The sequence below is a fragment of the Mustela nigripes genome, chromosome 1 (assembly GCF_022355385.1).
Source record: "Mustela nigripes isolate SB6536 chromosome 1, MUSNIG.SB6536, whole genome shotgun sequence".
Taxonomy (NCBI): Eukaryota; Metazoa; Chordata; class Mammalia; order Carnivora; family Mustelidae; genus Mustela; species Mustela nigripes.
This window is the reverse complement of record NC_081557.1, coordinates 33,243,384-33,263,003: the sequence shown is the minus strand read 5'-3', so window position 1 is coordinate 33,263,003 and position 19,620 is coordinate 33,243,384. Positions and strand designations below refer to the sequence as shown.

At 42.0% G+C, this 19,620-nt stretch overlaps 1 long non-coding RNA gene across 2 annotated transcripts in view; it reads left to right on the top strand.

Annotated features, from left to right (window-relative positions):
• Positions 1-19,620, top strand: part of LOC132022073 (uncharacterized) — a 21,278-nt gene extending 1,658 nt beyond the window's left edge. The window contains exons 3-4 of one of the 2 annotated variants that reach the window (XR_009405509.1): positions 13,500-13,550; positions 19,016-19,620. This is a non-coding gene — a long non-coding RNA (uncharacterized LOC132022073). The remainder of the gene's footprint in view (positions 1-13,499; positions 13,551-19,015) is intronic. The other variant, XR_009405512.1, reaches the window with a different exon arrangement.

Genomic DNA, 19,620 nt, shown 5'->3' with positions numbered 1-19,620 from the left:
TATCTGGGTTTAAGCCCCACTTCTGTTGATTTCTAGGTATTGTTTGACTTTAGTCAGGGCTTGACTGTACATCAGTTTAATCTATAAAATGAAAATAATAGTGTTATTAAAAGATTACTGTAAAATAATTCAAGTAAGGTTACCATGGCTGTTACAGGCTGAGTTGTCTGCCCCCAGAATTCATATGAGGTCCTAATCCTCAGGACCTCCCAAGTGTGACCATATTTGGAGATAGGGTCTTTAAAAAGATAACTAAGTTAGAATGAGGCCATTAGAGTGGACCCTAATCCAATATGATGGGTGTCCTTATAAGACAAAGAAATATAGACGTAGACAGGGACAGAGGAAGATCTTGTGAAGACACAGGGAGAAGATGGCTATAAGTCAAGGAGAAAGGCCCCAGAAGAAACCAACGCTGCTTACACCTTGCTGTTAGACCTCTTAACCTCGAAAATTGTGAGAAAATAGGTTTCTGTGGTACTTTGTTGTGGGAGCCCCAGCATTCTAATACACTGGCATATGCTGAGTATTCAATAAATGTCAGGTATTATTTCTCAAGGAAGTATTTCCTGAACTAGTTCAGGACCCCGTTAGTGAATTCTTCCAGCTCCCAGTGTTTTCCTTTATGGAATCTTGCACAGTTTGTAATTACATATTTGTGCCTTTTCTTTCTAACTTCTTGGTTATCTCATGCTAGATTGTAAGGTCTATGAGAACAGAGACCACACCCATATTACCCATTATTATTGCCATCACCAGCACAGTTCCTTGCTCATATACAGAAAATGTGATGCATATTTGAAATTTGTTAAGAGAGTAGATCTTAAAAGTTCTCATCACAAGAAAAAAAGTGTAACTATGGTGACATGTTAAACTAGACTTACTGTGGTCATAATTTCACAATATATACAAATACTGAATCATTTCTGTTGTATACCTGAAACTAATGTTATATGTGAATTATACCTCAATAAACAAAGGAAAAAGACCTACCATCAAAAAAACCTCCAGATTTTGGGACCAAATTAATGAATCTTTAAATGAAAAGCCTTCAACATTCAATATCATAATAGCTAACATATATTGAGACCTGACTATATACCAAATGCCTGACACCTGGATATCATCTGATTTAATCACAAGTTCCTATAGTAAGGCACTTGTTACTATTTTATAAATGAAAGAAACTGGACTAATATTACATAATTAGCCAACGGGAAGCCAAGACTATCTGTGAGACATTAGCCATCATGCTGGCTCACCTCTATATTTCAATTATTCCATTTGAACCGGTATAAATATATACACATAAGATCATAATCTAAAAGAGCTTAAATTAGGTAGCTAATAAAATAGTTACTCAAAATCATCATCAACAACAGCCAGAGATGGGAGTGAAGTAAGGAATGAGAGGGAAGGAAATGTATTGGGCACCTGGGTGGTCAGTGGGTTAAAGCCTCTGCCTTCGGCTTGGGTCGTGATCTTGGGGTCCTGGGATCAGGCCCCACATCGGGCTCTCTGCTTGGCGGGGAGTCTGCTTACCCCTCTCTCTCTGCCTGCCACTCTGCCTACTTGTGATCTCTCTCTCTGAAGGTGGATAAATAAAATCTTTGAAAAAAAAACAAAAAGAAAATGAATTATCATTGAATTCAGCAAATACTTCCTGAGGAACTACTGTGTGCCCAGCCCTACATACAATACAAAGAAAGGAAAGACCCAGCCCTTGCCTGGTTAGAGCATTCATTCTTACACGAACACAAGTAACAATGATGTATTATTCACTGCATTAGGGTACAAAGTACTGGGGATAGGGTTGACAGATTTAGCAATAAAACAAGATGCCCAGTTGAATTTGAATTTCAGGTAAACAGTAAAATTCACTAGAAACAATTGTTTATCTGAAATTCATATTTAACTGGGTGTCCTGTATTTTTCCCGGTAACTGGAGAAGTGATAGAATTCCAGTTGGAACAGAAGCAAAGACAAGAGAGGCAGGAAAGCACATAAAAGGATTCAGAGAACAAGTTGTGAATGTATTTAGAAGAAAAAAACGAGGAATAGGGATAGGAAATCAGGTCAGAAAAGTAGGTGAAGCCATATTGCGAAGGTCTTGAGAGCCAGGAGGGAAGGAGGAAGAGGAGCTAGTAAAAGACCAAGCAGAAAGGCAGGTAGAGAACCAAAGGAGGAGAATGCAATGTTCTAGGAAGCAACAGAGAAGACTTCCATTGAGAAAGGGACAAGCTAATAGGTCTACGCTTCATATGTCAAATCCCGTGAGGAGGTTCAGTAGGAACAGGACTGTGAAGGTAATGAGGTGGTACTTTTTTTACCCATCAGATTAACAAACTTCAAAAAGTTTGAAAATAAGCAGTGTTGGTGAGGATCAGGAGAAATAAGACACTCCAGTGGGAATATAGATTACCTTAACCTCGTGAAGGCAATTTGACAAACTAAAGAATTAATATAATACACTTAAGACCCATGCTATTTGTTTTTTATTGCACACCAGGTGCTCTTCTAAGCAGTTTTTGTATATTATCCAGTTTTCATATATTATCCAGTTTTCACAGCAACCCTAAGACAAAGGTACTGTGACAGATAGGGAAACTGTAGCACAGAGTGGCTAAGTGCACCTAAGTAGGAAGTCCAGAACTGGCACTTGGCTCTGGGCTCCATTCTATTGCGATATACTGAATCGCTTCTCGGCCTTTTGGCTAAGATCAAGTATATTAGGATATACTGACCTTCTCAGTCAAAAGTCTAAAATACAACTACTCTAAGAAAGTCCCTTTCTAGGAATATGTTCTACCAGAATATTCACACATGGGGGCAAAGACAGTTGAATAGAGTTATTCACTGCAGCATGGTTTGAAAAACAACCTGAAGGTCCGACAGTAGGAGCCTAATTAAATATCGGTACAACCTTAGCCTGGAAAACTATGCAGCTCTTAGAAAGAATGAGGCTGATCTATATGTCTGTATATTTCTGAGGGATACAGTTATCGATCAATATTTATCAATCTCTGAGATACATAGGTGAAAAAAGCAAGATGTAGAACAACGTGTGCTGCTAAGGGGATTAGTAACGAATATAGAGGTACACATACATACATCTATGCTTGCATCTATGCTGATCTTCGAACAGATGCGTGCCGAGTGGATCTAGAAAACAGCCATCTCTGGAAGAGAGAGCTCAGTCGCATGTGGGAGGGAGGGAGGCTTACCTTCACCTTCTTCCCTTTGGTGCTGTTTGAGTGTTTTCTCTTGTGCCTGCCCTGCCTTTTCAAAACAAACCAAGTTTTTTTTAGGTTCTATTTATTTTACTTATTTATTTATTCATTTTGTTTTTTAGGTTTTAAAAAAGGGATCACAGCAGCCAGTGACTATAAAGCACTCCCCACTTTATTATGTGCCCCCACATGCATGTTGTTTTTTCATTTAAATTCAGTTAGCCAACATCTAGTACACCATTAGTTTCAGATGTAGTGTTTAACAAATTATCAGTTATGTATAACCCCCAGTGCTCATCACCTCACGTGCTCTCCTTCATGCCCATCACCCAGTTTTACTGCAGGGGCACCCGCACCACAGTGCTTATACCAGCGGTGTCCACGGTAGCCACACTCTGGAGAGAGCCGAGCTGTCCATTGACAGCTGAATGGATAAACAAGACCAGATATAGATATACAATGAAATATTACTCAGCCATCATAAAGGATGAATGCTTACCATTTGCACTGACGTGACTGGAACTGGAGGGGATTATGCTGAAGGAAATAAGTCAGTCAGAGAAAGACGATTATCATATGGTTTCACTCATATGTGTAATATAAGAAAGCACATGCATGTTTTTGTTTGTTTGTTTTTTTAATCCTCAGTCTTTGAGGAAAGACTTATTTATTCCTTTCTGGAGAGTTCTTTTACAGACATGTAATACCCTTTCAGAGATGCCCTTCTGGAACAGAGTCTGGACCAGCAGGGCTACTGCAGTGGCACTTTTGTGATTCTTAGCTAGAGCCAGAGGCCTGGGCAGGGCAGGCCTGTGGGGTTAGCGGTCTCAGCACGTGGGCTCCCCCAGTAATGAAGTCACCCTAACCTGACAGCCAGGCTTTTTTTTCCCTCTTTTTTTTTAAGATTTGAGAGTGTGGATGGGGGGGAGGGATAGAAGGAGAAGCAGACTTCCTGCCGACTGACATGGGACTCGATCCTAGGATCCTGAGATCAGGACCTGAGCTGAAGGCAGATGCTTAACGACTGAGCCACCCAGGCAACCCAGCCAGGCTTTTATAAACAGTTGCAGCAATGTGACCAGGGGAGAACAGAGCAACTAGGGGTTAATGGGCAGGAGGAAGGATGGGTGGCCATGGTCTTTAAAGGCATTTGGTAAAGAAAAGGAGAGAAACAGGTAGTCATGAGGGTGGAGGGCAGGGGCTCTTAGGAGAAAGGCAAACTCAGAGAGATTGTGTGACCAGTTAATGATGGAATGAGCTGGGTCTTTGCCAATCTCAAGTCAAGGCTTTTATCTTAGCTCTGCCATGGGAAAACCATGCCTCCTTAGGCAAATTATTTTTTTTTTCATTTTTTAAATGTAGGTATTGCATAGTATTTGAATACAAGTCTTGACGTTAAAAAAATTCATGTAATAAGAATAACATAAAAGCCCCCATCAGCCCTACTCAGTTTCATTTCTCTTACGAAAGGTAAGTACTGTACCAGATTGCTGTGGGCTCTTCAGATGCTTTTCTCTCCCACGATTATGCCTAAGGTACAATATATATGTAATACACATACATAGGGTATAACATATGTAATATCTACATAGCAGTGCAAATCTATGATACTACGTTTGGAAGCACAATTTGGCTTATGGAACTGAGATCATTCTATGTATGTGTATTTATGTACATATGTATGTGCAATTTTTTTAAGTTTAAATTATGTCTTGGAGCTATTTTCAGATAAGTACATATAGATGTACTGTTTTTTATAGCTGCTGCGTCATATTCCATAGCACACAGCACAGCTTATTTAAACACACTACTGTTAGTGAATTGTAAAGCTTATACATTTTTACCAACATGAACAATACTGCAATAAATATCCTTGTACATGCTTTCATGTGCAAATATTCCTCGTGTTTTTCTATGTGTTAGATATTTAGGTACCTAGAAATTGGGTTGCTGGGATAAAGGGTATGTATGCACAATTAAAATTTTGATGGCTACTACCTAACTGTCCTCCAAAATGTGCATACTCACTTAGATTTCCATCAACAGTATATTGGAGCACCCTTTTCTCTGTATAGCAGCTCTGGACACTACCAAACTTAAGTTTTTGCCAATTTGATGAGTGAAAAATAACTCGTTTTATTTTTCCTATCCTCAGTCACTAGCCAGGATCTTTTCATATGCTAATTGATAATTTGTTGTTCTTTTTCTTCTTCTGGAAATTGTTCACATCTGCAATGGATATTTCAATTATTTCACGGGCATCTGTCCCTTTCCCTCTGCCATTGTATAGCAGGAATTCCATCTGGGTAGGATAGACCCTGTTCCCAGCTCTAGAGAGTGCCATAATCTAACCAGTATAATCTCACCCCCATTTTCCATGTGATTAAGGTAAAAGCTCTGTGGATCTAGGCCTAAATCAATCAAGCGGGAACATATATCCCTCAAGTAGAATAGACACAATGCCTAGGGCTCAGTCTTTTTAAGACAAGAAAGTTCCTTAATTTTTGAATCAAAAGAAAAAAAAAGAGCTTTTAGGTTAAAGAGGATGCTTTCTTATATGTTATGAATTCAATTGTGTTGCCTCCTCTCCCCCAAATTCATATGCTGAAATCCTGATCCCCAGTGCAATAGAGGGTGACAGTATTTGAAGATAGGACTTTTAGGGAGGTAAGTAAGATTAAATGGGGTCATAAGACTGAGACCCCGATCCCACAGGTATCCCAAGGGATACCCAAAAGTTCTCTCTCCCCACGTCCACACAGAAGAACGGCCATGTGAGGACCCAGCAAGGAGGTGGCTACGTGAAAGCCAGGAAGAGAGGTCTTACCAGATGCTTATTCTAACAGCACCTCCATCCATACACCCCTTTTCCTTTGCTTCCCTTTGCTATGCAGAAGCTTTTCATTTTGACGTAGCCCAACTTTTTACTTTCGCTTTTGTTGCCTTTTGGTGTCAAATACAAAAAAATCATTGCCAAGACCAATACCAAGGAACTTACCCCTGATTTTTCTTCTAGGAGTTTTACAGTTTCAGGTTTTATGTTCCAAGTCTGCAATGCATTTTGAGTTAATTATGGTGTGTGGTGCAAGCTAGCAGTCTGGTTTCAGTCTTTTACATGTGGTGGTCCAGTCTTCACAGCACTGTTTATTGAAGAGACTGTCCTTTCTGTGTTTGTATATTGTTAGTTCCTTTGCTGAAAACTGATTGAGCATATATATATATATATATATATATATATATATATATATATGGGTTTATTTCTGGTCTGTAGTCTGTTCCATTGCTCTATTGAGTCTGCTTTGAGGCCCTTACCATACTATTTTGATTACTACAGCTTTGTAATATCGTTTGAAATCAGCAAAGAGTGGGGGAGGTGAGGAGGTCTTACCAGACACTAACTCTGACAGCACTTCTTGATCTCAAGAACTGTCAGAAAATAAATATCTGTTAAGCCACCCAGTTTGCAGTATTTTGTTATGGCAGCCTAAAATGACTAATGACTAATACAATACATAGTAGTCATTATTCATTTTTACCACTAGTACAGTCTTATAACATAATAAAAAATAATTTTAAGAAAATTTTAATGGAGGAAGGGGTTCATGAACGCAGAAGTGTTTAGGGCCCACAGAAGGCAGGCCCACAATTAGCCCTGCAGTCAGATCCTGGCATTCTCCTGGTGCAGGCCTTTCTAGTCATGGCAGGGAAAGAAGACAGCTCAGGGTGGTTAGGTGTGCTAATATAAGGCCTGGCCCGGCTGAAGCCACCTTGCTGTTACAAGGGAAGCTGACATTCAGGAGAGAGCAGGATAAAGGTCACTGAAAATGCAATCTGAGCTCTGGGCCCTCATGCCTAAAAAACTGAAGAAAAAAAATTTGGAGGGACACCTGGGTGGCTCAGTCTGTTAAGGGTCAACTCTTGGTTTCAGCTCAGTCATGATCTCATGGGTGGTGAGACTGAGCCCCGAATCAGGCTCTCCCCAACCCTCAGCTCAGAGGGGGAGTCGGCTTGGGATTCTCTCCCTCTGCCCCTCCTCTCCTATCTCTCTCTATCTCAAATAAATAAATAAATAAATAAAATGTTAAATAAAAGATTTTATTTATTTATTTGAGAGAAAAGCAGAGTGAGAGAAAAAGAAATTGAGCACAAGCTGGAGGGCAGGGAAAGGGGGGAGGGTGAAGCCGACTCTTCACTGAGCAGGGAGCCTGATGCGGGTTGGATCCCAGGAGTCTGGGACCATGACCTGAGCCAAAGGTAAAGGTTTAACTGACTGAGCCATCCAGATGCCCCAACACTTATTTTTTTAAAAGATTTTATTTAATTATTTGAGAGAGAGAGAGAGCGGGCACGAGCCAGGGGAAGGGGCAGAGGGAGAAACAGGCTCCCAGCTGAGCAGCCCCATGCGATGTAAAGCTCAATCCCAGACCCCTGGGATCATGACCTGAGCTGAAGACAGATGTTGAACCGACTGAGCCACCCAGGCGCCCCTATACAACTTATTTGTAATAAAAGTAGCCCTTTATCCCGCCCCTTTCCGTACGTTGTGGTGGCAATCCCCCCTCGATTCTTCTGGATGCCTCCATGTGTGTCTTTTTTTTTTTTTTTTTTTAAAGATTTTATTTGTTTATTTGACAGAGATTACAAGTAGGCAGAGAGGCAGGCCGGAAGCCCCGACTCAATCCTAGGATCCTGAGATCATGACCTGAGCTGAAGGCAGAGGCTTAACCCACTGAGCCACCCAGGCGCCCCCATATGTATCTTAATATCTTTATAACTGCTCTAGATTTCATGTGTCTTACTATCTTTATAATTGCTATGGATTTTTTTTATTCTAATAACAAATGACAAATGTAAACTGACAAATGCAAAGCGCCTAATAAATGGTAGCTTTGATGTTAGAAATCATCAAAGCAACCCAGTGAGGAGAATATTCTTACTGTTCTTATTCTCCCAGTGAAGAAACAGGAGCAGCAGAGAGGCTGCTCCCTTCACGAGATTTCATACCTTGTTAGTGGCTGGAGCCAGGATGCAAATCCGGGGCCACGATCTTAACCACAATGATTTATGTAACTACCTGCAATCATAATTTTGAAAACTGCTGGTCGGAATGTAGCACAGTAGGACTTGCTGAGGATAAACAGGTTAGGGTGTGGTGACCACGGGCACCCAGATTCAGCCGAAGGCCTTGGAAAAGGGTTGCCTGATAAATTTCCCAACACCTAGTTAAATTTGGGTTTCAGAGAAATCACGCATAATTTTTTTTGTATTAACATATAATGTATTATTAGCCCCAGGGGTTATGTGAATCGTGAATCTGTGAATGTGATCTGTGAATCGCCAGGTTTACACACTTCACAGCACTCACCATAGCACATACCTTCTATCATGCATAATTTTTAGTGTAAGTATGTACCAACCAAAAAGTTATGTGTCATATGTATGAAATTCATATTTAGCTAGAGGTCCTGCGTTTTTTATTTGCTAAACGAGAATCCCAGAAACTAAGGGCGTGATTCCAGCAGCGTTTAGGCCCCGAGAAGGAGCAGGCAATTAGAGCATTTGTGAGGGCCTGTGGTAAAGCCAACCTCTACCACTAGGCGGCAGTAGAGGACAGGGTGGGGCAGGAGCTGGGGCTGGTGGTGGGTGGAGCGCAGGCCTAAAAGGGCCTTGGGAACGCTGTGCAGCTCCAATCAAACCACAAAAGAATAGCTCACAGGAAAAGAACAGCTCATGCATGGCTGATAAACGTGAAAAGAGGCTCAATCCCATTCATAATTAAATGAATAAACCTAAAATAAAATGAGATCTTTTCCACCTCTCCAGTTGGCAAAAATAAAAATGTCAGTAAAAGGGTTAATAACACTCAGTGTCGTGAAAGTGTGAGGAACCCGGTGCCGTCATCGCGGGATTAATATCAAAACTAAAAATGCATGCTGCTGTGAGCCAATGACTGAACTTTTAGGGATTTATTAAGCAGATGTGCTCATGTGAAGATACTCATTGTCGTACTAACCAAAACCAAAACAAATGGCCCAAATCCTCACCCAAAGGGAACTAACAAGCAGTAACAGGTCCAGGTAACGGAATACTGGGCAGCTGTTTAAAGAATGCCGTAGATTTGCTTGTGTATAAATTTGCTGGTGAATGGCGTATCCGTGTTGATGAGGAAAGGGTTCTGGGATATTCTGCCGGGTGAGTAAAGCAAGATGCAGACCACTGTATGTAGTTTTTTCCAATCTGTTTGTAATGGAGAGAGGAGGGGTGAGACCTACTTATAAATTCATTGCACATGTTTGAGACACTATCCAAAAAACCATCCACAATGGTTCTCCTTGAGGAGGGCGGGTGGGGGTCCCGGATGGGAAGGAAAGTTACTGTGCACTGTGCAGGTTTTACTTTTCATCATCATCATTAATTTTTTTTTAAGATTTTATTTATTTATTTGACAGAGAGAGATCACAAGTAGGCAGAGAGGCAGGCAGAGAGAGAGAGAGGAGGAGGCAGGCTCCCTGCTGAGCAGAGAGCCCGATACGGGGCTCGATCCCAGGACCCTGAGATTATGACCTGAGCTGAAGGCAGAGGCTTTAACCAACTGAGCCACCCAGGCACCCCATATCATCATCATTATTAACCACAAGTAGGTACTACCTAGAAATTTAAAATAAAGAAGAACTTTGAAAAAACAGAGACTGACAAAGTCAGACTAAGAAGTAGAAGGAAAAGGGTCCAAAACGTAAGATGGGGAAGAAATGGGTCTAGCCCCTAAGGCTGGAGTGAATCAAATGATCAAAGCAGTAGTAAGCTGCCTGGAAAAAGCCTTTGGTTTTCAGGAGGCCTGGCCTGGCCTCCTTTCGTGTGAGCTGGGGGAAATGCTCAGGACTCGGGAAGCTGCTGTGGGTGGATCCCACCCACTGACTCCTTCTTGGGCAGCTGGAGGCTAAAAGCACATCCATATGAACTGAAGGTAAGCAAGGCCAGCACGGAGCGGGGCCTGAAACCTGTCTTCACTTGGGTACTTTACTTCAATTAACACAGTCTTGCGCATCATTTTTTAAATTTCACAAAGAGCTTGTGGTCAGCTTAGCCACTTAGGCTAGAAGGTTAACAGTAGCCAGGAAAGAAAGGCAGAGGAGCCCGAAGTAAGGGCTGTGCTAAAGGAGGGAAACAAAGAGAAGTTTAGAATTTAGAAGCTAGAAGTTTAGAAGTTCAGAAGCTAGAATTTAGAATAAGAACAGTGGTTCGCAAAGTGTGTACTCCAGGCAGGGCCCCAGAACATTGAAAAACATGGACTCCACCTCCTTCCACATTCGTGATTAAGAAGTAAAAAGATATGGAAATCCAGCAAAGTTCTGAGTATTTCTACTCTGATGACTTTGATCTTTTAAAATACCAAACATAAAATTCTTTTCTGATATTTCTGCTTCCCTTATTTGTTGACACTCTGAACCTGTGCTTAAGTCTCTCTACGGGAGAATTCATGACTGTCCCCAGTCTACCAGTATCAAAATTACCTGGCTTTTCTTTCTTTCTTTTTTTTTTTAAGATTTTATTTGTTTATTTAACAGAGAGAGACAGCAAGAGAGGGAACACAAACAGGGGGAGAGGGAGGGGCAGATGCAGACTCTCCACCGAGCAGGGAGCCCGGTGCGGGGCTCAATCCCAGCACCCCAGGATCATGACCTGAGCCGAAGGCAGACGCTTAATGACTGAGCCACTCAGGCATCCCCAATTACCTAGCTTTTCGGTGGCTACCAAGTGGGAAACTCTAGAAGTGGGTCCAGGAAACGGAATTTTAGCCAGAAGAAGAAATAATAGTAATAATAAATTTAAGTAGCCAGTGTCCACTTTGGCTCCCACGACTTTTGCCTCCTGATATTCACACCCTGTACAGTTTCCTCCTACATTGCCTGGGGGCAGCATATGGCGGATGTGAAGCAGCTGTGTCACTTCAGAGATTAGGTTATAAATGATTTAGGCTTCCATCTGTACTGTCCGCTTTTCCTCTCTTTCTTGGATCTGTCGCTCTGGGGAAGCAAACTTCTATGTTGTGAGCAGCCCTATGGAGAGGCCCACATGGCCAGGCTTGGAAGCCTCTGTCCAGCTAAGAACAGAAGATTGCCAGCAACTGGGTGAAAGGTTGGAAGCAGATTCTCCTACTCCAATTGAGTCTTGTGATGACTGCTGTCCTAGGTGACCAGTTGACATGTTGTCTAGGACCTCAGGAGATAGCCTGACCTAGACTTATCTCTGCAAAAGCCACTTCTGGATTCCTGATCTCTAGAAACTGTGAGATAATGAATGTCTATTTTTTTAAGCTGCTAAGTTTAGGAATAACTAAGCAGAAACCGATAACTAATAGAAGTACCATTTGTTGAAAGCTTACTGTGTATCATGTTCCCTTCTGAGTGTTCAACAGGAACCCTGTAGATTTGTTATTCCACAAGAATTTCTCAGTATATTTGTGAGATGGGAATTATCCACCCCATTTGTAAGGGAAGAAACTAAAGTTCAATACAAGTGTTAGAAACCATTATTGTGCATATAAAGCTTAAAAGAGATTATCCAAAATGTTGAGTGAAAATATTACCAACCAGTTACTTTAACCATAAAATATTTTTTTATTAGACCCATGCTTTGGTATAATTATCAGAAAATATAATTTTATATTTCTTCCAAAAAATGCACTCCCAAGTGTATTCAGAGGAGCTGAATTAGGTGACCATTAAGCATAATGTTTTCCACCTAAATTTTGGAGAATTTCTGCCAAATCCAGCATTTTAAAATTTAGGCACAATTAACACAAAGGCAGCCTTTCTGAAAATTGATTGATTTTAAAGTAGATTCCCCCCACCACCTTTTTTTGGTCAGTTTACTTATTTGTGTCAATAAAAATCAAGCCATCAGCACAAATGACAAAAGGGAAAGATAAGGGTTAAGAGAATTTAAATGACTTACAAGCATTCTCAAAGTGGTTAGTTGGCTTGCTAAGCCCGGACTGGAGCCTTGGCCTCTGGACACCTAGACTGGGGCCATTCCTATAGCGTGGCATTTTCTCTCTCTACTTTGTGAGATCCTGTACGGTTCCCATACAGTCCAGTCATACCTGCAAGGTGCAGCTGGCTTGCAGGTTCTGAACGCACCTTGGATGTCAGGGTAGAGTGTATCAGCTGTGCCCTGTGACTTTGGGAGTCACGCAGGGAGGAGAGAGCGGAAGCTCTGGCTTAAGGAGCTGAATGTTATCTAATCCCCTTCCCCCAGCTTCCTCCTCCAACTGTGCTCATTTCTGCTGTTCCGGGAAGCAGTGGGAGAGCAAGTATGGATTTTTAGAACCATCTAGACCTGATATCAAATGCTGGCTCTGCCAGTTACTTGCTGTGTGGTCTTAGCCTAGCAACTTGGCCTCTCTGTACTCGAGCTCCTTATTTTCATTCATTCATTTGTTCATTTGTTCACATGTTTATTTAAAAATATTTATTGAGAGCTTACTAGGCATAGAATTACCTGGTGAACAAAACAAAGTCCCTTATCTCCAAGAGCTTTCATTCTAGCAGATGTGGAGGGTTGTTGGGGAGACAGACAATAAACAGGAAAACTAATACATAATGATACATGGGGATGGCAGTAGGTGTTGTGAAGACAATGAAACAGGGTAAAGTGATAGAGTGAAGAGAGGTGCCACTTCTCCGTAAAAGGAAATGGTAATTCCTACTTCACAGGGTTGATCTAAAGATTTCATAAAATGTGACGTATGGCTAGACATTGTTCCAAGTAGTACAGATACATGAACTCATGTAAATCACCTCATTTTACAGATCAGCTGAGGCACATGTAGGTTGTACTACTTGCCTAAGGTCAGGTAGTTAGCAGAGGGTAGAATTGGAACATGAACTCGAACATTCTGACCTCAGAGACTATGTTTTTAAGTGATTTGCTTAATGTTAGTGGCTCTCTCAGCCTTTCATAAATTGATTTATGGAAGGTGGAAGAACCCAGAGTGGGGCACATTCAATTTTGTTGGAGGTGGAGGTACGCAGATAGAGGCCAGGTGGGACTAGGGCAGCTTGTGAAGTGAAAGCGAAGGCATCTGGAAGGTGATGTAGCCATGTAACCTGGTGAAGCAACTATGTGATAAGGAAGGTGGCAGTTGAGGCTAATGGGAATAATGAAATACTGGGAGGATGAGGGAGGGTGTCTTCATTCAGCTTAGGTTGCTATAACAAAATACCAGAGGCTGGGTCACTTTAACAATAGACATGTCTTTCCTCACAGTTCTGAAGGCTAGAAAGTCTGAGATCGGCGTGCCAGCATGGTCGGGTTCTGGTAGGTACCCTCCTCCTGGCTTGCAGACTTGTCTTCTAGGTGCGTCCTCAATGTGGCAGAGAGAGAGTGAGCAAACTCTCCGGTGTCTTTTCTTATGAGGGCACTAATTCCATTCTGAGAGCCTTACCCTTGTGACCTCACTCACCCTAATTACCTCCCAAAGGCCCCGTAACCAAAGACCATCACACTGGGGGTTAGGGCTTCACTCTATGAGTTTGGAGAGGGACATGATTCGGCCTATGGCAGAGGGTATGGTTGGGACCTATGGCACCTACTGTCGGAATCCAAATCCACAAAGATTTCATGGGCAGGAATCTAACAGAGATCAAACGTAATGGGAAAAATTGCCAATCCCTGAATTTGATCCAAAAAATGGCAATGTCAGGGGATAGAAGAAAATATTTTGGATTTCGTTAACTATAAGCTCAGCCCAAGTGGTTGGGAAAATGAGGTCACCAAAAGAACTGACACTTCTCCTCTGGTCAGATGCAGTCATTCTTGGGACAGCATTATACTTGGGCACCCCTATAACACAGTCCTAAAGCGTCTTTTTGTATGAGGTCTCCCTGCCCTGCTCATCTCAAAACACATCCCATCTGCAACCCTCTTCCTCAGCTAGCTTCCTTTTTTTTTTTTTTTTTTTTTTTTTTTTTTTTTAAGATTTATTCATTTATTTTAGAGAGAAAGAGTCAGGGGGAGGAGCAGAGGGAGAGAAAATCCCAAGGAGACGCCACACTGGGCATGGAGACCGACTTGGGGGTCAAAGCAGGGCTCGATCTCATGACCCTGAGATCACGACCTGAGCCAAAACCAAAAGTTGGGTGCTCAACTGACTGAGCCACTCAGGCACACACCCCACCCCCCCGGTATTTTCTTTTCTTTCTTTCTTTCTTTTTTTTTTTTTTAAAGATTTTATTTATTTATTTGACAGAGAGAGATGACAAGCAGGCAGAGAGGCAGCCACAGAGAGAGAGGAGGAAGCAGGCTCCCCGCCAAGCAGAGAGCCCGATGCGGGGCTCGATCCCAGGACTCTGAGATCATGATCTGAGCCGAAGGCAGTGGCTTAACCCACTGAGCCACCCAGGCGCCCCAGCCCCCCCCAGTATTTTCAAACAGCTTGTTATTTGTGGACTTTCTGAAGTATCAATGTATTAATTTTTAACGGACCATATATTACATAATGTGCCACAGTACACGAGGCCTTCGTATAGTTAATAGACAGCAGGAATTAAAATTTAAGAAAAATATACAGAATAGCAATTGAAGATTGAGAAAACTAAAATTGAGAGCCAGCCTAGGTTTATTTTATTTTAGTGGTACTGTCAGGCCAGCTCACAGACATTGGGGAAACCACTGAGGTCTTGGAGGAACACTGTTTGAGAACCACTACTTTACTATACAAGCATTTCCATTCTTTTCAACAACTCCCTCATTAACAGTGGTTTTTTTTTTTTTTTTTTTCTCTCTGGCCACAATATCCAGTCCTTCCACTCCTCCCTCTTCATCTTTTCTAGTTCTCCTCCCTCCAAGGGGTCCCTGCAGGGTGTATGGCCGGTAGACTCAGACATTCCCTCATTTATACAGCAAATCATCAGGAGAACGTACTATGTGCTGGATTCTGCTTTAAACATTGGTTATGAAATGATGACCAGAAACAGGCATGGGCTCACCTCTTATGGGGCTTCTAATCCAATCGGGGGAAGATAATCAAATCCACTGAGTTACACACACGATTATAAATTGAGATGTTGGCTAGCAAAGAGCAAATTGATACAGGCACCAAAAGGGCAAATATCAAAGGCAGCGGTTTGGTGCTTCCAACAAACAAGCTTTACGTAATAAAGTTACGTAATCAACCCCAGGAAGTCATAGGGAGACAGTTTTCACAAGTATGTGGGTGACTTCAATGTCTTATGATAAACCCAGTTTACAAGCTTAAGTAAACAACCCAATTTCACAACACAAACATCGTAACAAAAGTAGTTTCCTGTATGGTCTCAAGGTTATTTGTCAGCAACCCTTCAAGTATTAAAACCAACCTGTCTTGTTATAAGGAAGTCATTTGATAGTCAACAAACTTAAAATTTTATAATGACGGGATATAAATAGAGATTTAATGAAATTTTATGGTAACCTAGATGTATATTCTCTATTTATTACCCAAGATGCAAGGCCAGCTGATACTTCTTCTCCAAGCACTGCGTCAACAGTCTTATTCAAGATTCTTCAATAATTGGGGAACTAAGGCTTGTGACCTCTGGCTTCAGATATAACTTCTGGCCAAGTCCAATTAAAGAATTTGAGGCATGGTTAATAATGACCTGTTTCTTTATAGGTGCAGTAGGTCAAGTCCCTTAGTCTCTCTGAGCCTCAAGTTCCCCATCTGCAAGATGAAACAATAATAGGGCCAATATCATAAAGGTATTGTGAGAATTAAAAAAAAAAATACAGGTATAGCACCCAGCCTGGCATACAGCAAACACTGGAAAACATTTGTTGTTATTAATCCCAAAAGTGGAGCTTCCAGGACATTCATTGAAACAGAAATGTGATCTTTATGTCATGCTTCAGTAAAGAATTTACATGTTTATTTACCAGATGAATTAATGTTCTTTATAGCTCTCACAAAAGCAGAAATTCTTTTTGGCAATCTATCTGGAGAGCAATTTGTGAACCATAAATACAGTAATTCCCTTTGGTCTAATCATCCTACTTCCAAAAATGTTTCCTAAAAAAATAATCAAAAAAACGTAGGCAGAGATTATACAGAATATGTTCATTGCAGCATTATTGATAATAGCAAAACAATGTACATATTCAACAATTTGGGAAAATTAAATAAACTGTGGTGAATTTAGATTTTAAAACTTGAAACATGCGTGGAAAGCAACTGGAAGGAAATATACCAAAACGTTCAACTGTAATTCTCTCCAGACTGTGGCATGCTAGGCAATTCCTATAGTTTATACTTGTTCATATTTTCCAAATTTTTCATAATGAGTACATGTCACTTTCACAAGAAAACAGGTTCTTTTGAATAGCCTCATAGACAAAATCTTTCCCCTAAGCTCTGTAAAACACCACACTGGGATGGCAGAATCCTGAAGTAGGAAAGAACTGGAGAAAAATCATCTCTCTACCCTCTACTGTTCCCAGCTTCCTCTGGGACGACTGCAACAGCTTCCTAATTGTTCTCCTTGTCCCCAGTACTGACTGTGCCATCCCATTTCCCATACTGGTTGCTGTCAAATGAGACTTATATGGTGGAAATATGCTGGTTCCCCATGGACTTCGTCACCAAGATTTTTTCTTAAATCTCTTCCATATATATATATATATATATATATATATATATATATATACACACAAATATACATATATGTGTGTGTATATATATAAAATATTGTATATTTAATTTAAATTCAACTAACATATAATGCATTATTTGTTTCTGTGATTCATCAGTCTTATTTAACACCCAGTGCTCATAACAACACATACACTCCCCAATGCCCATCACACCATTACTCCTGTCCTCCAGCAACCCTCAGTGTGTTTCCTTTGAGTAAGAGTCTCTTATGGTTTGTCTCCCTCTCTGGTTTCATCTTGTTTCATTTGGTCATCAGTCTGAAATTCCTTAGACCACCACAAGCCAGTGCCCAAAGCACATGTCCTACCACTCTCCCTGGTACCCTTTGCTGCAGCCATACCTATGCACACCCCCACTCACTATACCTATGCACACTCCCACCTTTATGTCTTTGGACATGTCCACACTGCTCTGCCTGGGAAACCTGGCTTGCTCTTCAAGCTGTCTGATGCCCCCCACCCCAGTCCTGGTTCCCCTTTGGCTACCCTTTCTTTGGTGTCCCTTTTCATCACAAGTCCCCATGGTTACTTATTGATTTGTATGCTTGTGTCCAACACAAACGTTGTCAAACTTCAGTATGCATACGAATCCTTTGAGGGGAGCTTGTTAAAACACAGATCTCAGAGCGACTGAGGCAGAATTCCTGGGTGAAGTTCCATTACCTGTGCGTTTAGCCAGCTTCCCAAGGGACTCTGAGGCACTCCCAGGTCTATGAAGGTTGAGAAGTCCCACCCATCTTCAGAAGAGACTGTGCCTAAGTGATTCCAGGCAGACAAATGCCCACTCAGAAGGTAAGCATTCTATACGGAGTACTGATTTCAGCATCAGCGTGTTACGTGCCTTCTGCACTTTTCTCATGAAACTCCCACCCAAAACTCTCTGAGGGAATTACTTGTTTCCGCAAAGGAAACTGACACTCAGAAAGATTCAGACGTGTGCCTGGGAGAAAGTGGTGGAGCTGGGACTCTAACCAGGAACTGCTGGCCTCTGTGAGAGCCAGTGCTCTCTGGGTGCCCCATTCTTTATAGGGCACCATGCCTGCTGCTGGCCTAGAAGAAGGGGGAAAAAAATCAAGGTCATACAACCCTTGACACTAGGTTGAAGTCTATTTACAGGATTGGCCTCAATTCTGAGACTGCTTTCCATTTTAGGGTTAAAATGTTTTTTCCTTTACTAAGTGAGAGAGATGGTAGTTAATTGTTTTTAGTCTTTACGTAGCAAAATAAAAAACTGGTCGGGCACCTGGGTGGCTCAGTTGGTTAAACGACTGCCTTCAGCTCAGGTCATGATCCCAGGGTGCATGTGTAGAGTGGGGTGGGGGGGGGTCCCCGTTCAGCGGGGTGTCTACTTCTCCCCCTTCCATTGCCTTTCCCCCTGCTTGTGTTCTCTCTCTTAAAAAAAAAATGCAACCCCTGTGCAGTCTTTTCTTAAATTAGACTTGTTCTGGAAATCTTAAAATGTGGTCCTGCTGATTTAAATGAGTGGGATCATCTAGGGTTTTTTTTTTCCCCTCAAAAACCATCCTCTTGCTCAAACCCCAGATAATTCTCCTTTCTTGTTTCTACTTCCTCATATTAATATCCCAACACTGAGGAAGAACAACTCAAAAGCACAACCCAAAGAGTTTAGGGTTGGATGGAACGGGAAGATGGAGTGGGACTGAGGTTTGCAAGACAGCTGAACTTGAGTAACCCCCACATGAGGGTTGACAAAACACTTGGACTTCACAGAGCTAGGGACTCTAGAAGCTTGGGCATTAGCGCTCATCTAATCCCACATACCCCATTGAAATCAGGGATCTCTCCTGAGGGATCTTTGGTATTGAGCCCTATTAGGAGACCCTTTGTTTTATATCTTTACAGTCAGAGAAATCTACATAGGTCCAATGGCCTCATGATGCCCTTGTCAAAAGACAAAGGAAAGGAAAGAGGAGCAGAAACCCAGGTGTATCTGGCTCCAAGCCCAGAAGTCAACCAAAGAGCCCAGAATGTCCTTAGTGACACTGACCCACATACTATCTCAAAAGAGCATTAAAATTTAGAACTGAGTGTCTGAAAAGAGGAGTCCTGCTAAAATCTCTGTCTTTTTCCTAAAGGCTCCAGGAGCAGACCCTGTATCATAGGCTACATCAGGTGCTCCAGAACTCACCTGCGAGGCGCACGTGGGCTCCAGCATGACAGAAGCATTCTGGAATGGATGTCTTCAGAGGATGAGTGATACTCATGGATTTCAGAACCTAGGCTGACTCCTGTAAGCAGAGAGGCACCTGTAGGAATGTCCTGTCCTGGGATGGGGGTGTTGAACCTCACAACAGACCATGAGCTGATGGAGCACACAGTCGGGAATGGAGAAGGATCATTGTCCTCTGTCTTCAAAGCTTCTGACCCTACCACAATGGGGAAGCAGAACCACCATCTGTCATCTGTTCTAGGGAGGAGGCAACCAAACACGGAGACCACAGATCATCTGTGGAAGCGTATACTTCTCTGGGTGAGTGTGCTTGGCCCTGGGTATATTTGGGTTTAGCAAGATACATCTATTGGTCTGTGTGTTGGCTTCCTCTCTGGTCCTTCTTTTTATCCCTCCCTCTTCAATATCACATCCCCCAGGGTTTGGTCTGGCCCCTTTTCTCTGTTTCCTCAAGACCTTTCTCTGGTTAATTTCATTCACATAGCTTTCAACATGGCTACGAATTCCAAA